The following is a 2,619-nucleotide window of genomic DNA, read 5'->3' as shown; positions in this document are numbered from 1 at the left end:
GGCCAGCCAGCTCCGTCCCCTGGTCAAACTCCTGGTTGAATGCTCAGTCAAGGGGACAATTTGCATATAGCCTATTATATTGGACTAGCAGCCTGGTGCATAAAATTCATGTACGGGGTGGAGGGGGGACCTCAGCCCAGCCTGCACCTTCTCCAATCCGGGACCCCTTGGGGGATGTACGACTGCCAGCAGTCGGACATCTCACACAATCCGGGACCGCTGACTCCTAACTGCTCACCTGCCTGCCAGCCTGATTGCCCCTAACTGCCCCCTCTGCGGGCCTGGGTGCCTCATGCAGCCTGTGGTTCAGTCGTTTGGTCATCCCTCACTAACCCCCCTGCCGGCCTTGTTGCCCCACGCAGCCTAGTTTTCAGTCGTTACTGTTACTATGACGGCATCCCAGACAATTTGCGTATTTCTCTATTATTAGTATAGATGATAGTGAAGCGTGGGTGCAGGGAGCAGATCTCCCCTCTCAGGTTCTTATGTCACCAAGTTTGAAGAATAAAATTTGGGGACTAAAAGGACTTGTTAGTAAAAGGGTGAAAATTTATTGGAAGCAAACACAAACTCCCACATAGTAAGGGGGTCCCCACATAGCAACCCACTAAGCTACTTTTTTTCTAGGGTTTATAAAGGCTGTAGTTCTTTGTCTCTTCATTCTCCCTTCTGATTGGGCCCTTTCCCCATTTTATGACCCTGTGCTTTTCTAATTGGTCAGTCTTCTGCAGAATATCAAAGCCCAAACCCCACGTGGTGCCCCCCTCATTCTCTCCCCATTATCTGGTAGCATTTCTCTATCTCCTGTGAACATATGTTTCTCCCTTTCTAGCATCTGTCGACATTTCTCTACCCTCTGTGAAAGTTTGTTTCCTTTTCCCCCATACTCCGTGACTTTTCTTTATCCTCTGTGAATGTGTGTCTTCCTCTCCCCTTATCCTACAGCAATTTTCTATTCTCTGTGACTGTATGCCTTCTGGTGGCTCCAAGCCCTCACCTATACATTCCTCCCCCATGGACCCTCTTTATTTCTAAGACTCCTTAAATCTGCCTATTTTGTCCCTAAGATTTCTTTCAATTGCAAAAGTTAAAGACAAGTTAATTTAAAAATTAAAGGCATTAATGTTTCCAATAATGATGAAAATAATTTAAAATATGTAGTATATTCATACAATAAAATACTGTTCAGTAATTTAAAAAAATAAAATAAAACAAAAACAACCATTGATCAATGCAACCACATGGGTTAATTTTAAAATTATGCAGAGCAAAAAATGCCAGAAAAATGCAAACCAACATATAACAATAAAAAAGCATATCAGTAGTGGCCTGGAGCCAACAGGGGAAGGGAGAGAGTGGACTCTCATGAGGCTTGAGGAAAGTGATGGACACATTCTGTATCTTGATTTTTTGGCCCCTTAGATAATAAAAGCCCAGTGATCACCAGACTTTTTGATTACTAAGAGCAGTCTCATTTTTATAATTAAAATGTTCAGTCCAACATCTTAATAACATACGTCCTGCACTGATCTAAGTTAAAGCTCTCTTTGTTCCCTGCTGTGGCCTGCTCTAGGCTGGAAAACCAGTCATGGTCGATAAGGATGTAGACAGCTTCTTTATTTTCCTGGCAGGTACATGCTTCTCCTTTACTGTAACATCAGAGCCTCTTTCTGGCTCCTCTGGGGTAAGGAGAAGAGAAGATAAAAGGTAGGAAAGAACTTAATTACTATGCAGCCTAGCATAGCTGGCTTCTGGGTCAGAGAAATTCTCAATGATAATGAATTCCCCTTTAGAGTGATTCCATAGGCTCTTCTAAGCCACCCCCTCTGGGTCCTCTAGAGGAAGCTTCTTTGATATGGGTAATGCTGCCCTCGAGCTGGTTTCTTTAAATATCCTCAGCTTTTGCATGTGATACCTGATCACCAGTCACCTCCTGTTGAGAAGCCCTTCTGGAACTTTTCTCAAAATACAATGAACTCAAGAAAGGTGCACTCTCACCCTATTTTTCAGTGGGTAAATAGCACTCAAAATGAGGGGCAGGCAGAGAAGCCATAGCCTTTCACTTTTCATAATTCTAGGTCCTTTCTTGATACGAACCTCTAAGCCCCCCTTAAAATATTGGGACGGGTATGATCCAAGAGGCACCATAGATTAATATTCTCTGACTTAGTTTGTTTGAAGGAGTGGTATTCCCATCTCGGAAATGAGAGTTGTTAAAGAAGGCATACAGCCCTAGCTGGTTTGCTCAGGCTCAGGGATTAGAGCATCAACCTGAGGACTAAAGGGTCCCAGGCTCATTCTAATCAAAGGGACAGCACATACCTTGGTTGCAGGCTCATCCCCAGCACATTGGGACATGTGTGGGAGGCAACCAAACTGTGTCTCTCTCACATTGATGTTTTTCTCTGTCTCTTTCCTTCCTTCCACTCTCTCTCTAAAATTTAAAAAAAAAAATCAATGGAAAAATATCCTAAGGTGAGGATTAACAACAACAACAAAAAAGGCATAGAATATTGCAGGGGCTGACCAGCAGACCCTGAGCGATGGATGAATGGATTACTCCAACTCAAAGTTTGCTGTGAAAAAGAGGGCTAAGGGACTGCCTGGCTAAAGGAACCA

The sequence above is a fragment of the Myotis yumanensis genome, unplaced genomic scaffold (genome assembly GCF_028538775.1).
Source record: "Myotis yumanensis isolate MYYU_CA2020_CCGP unplaced genomic scaffold, mMyoYum1.0.hap1 SCAF_1, whole genome shotgun sequence".
NCBI lineage: Eukaryota > Metazoa > Chordata > Mammalia > Chiroptera > Vespertilionidae > Myotis > Myotis yumanensis.
This window is presented reverse-complemented; position numbering follows the sequence as displayed.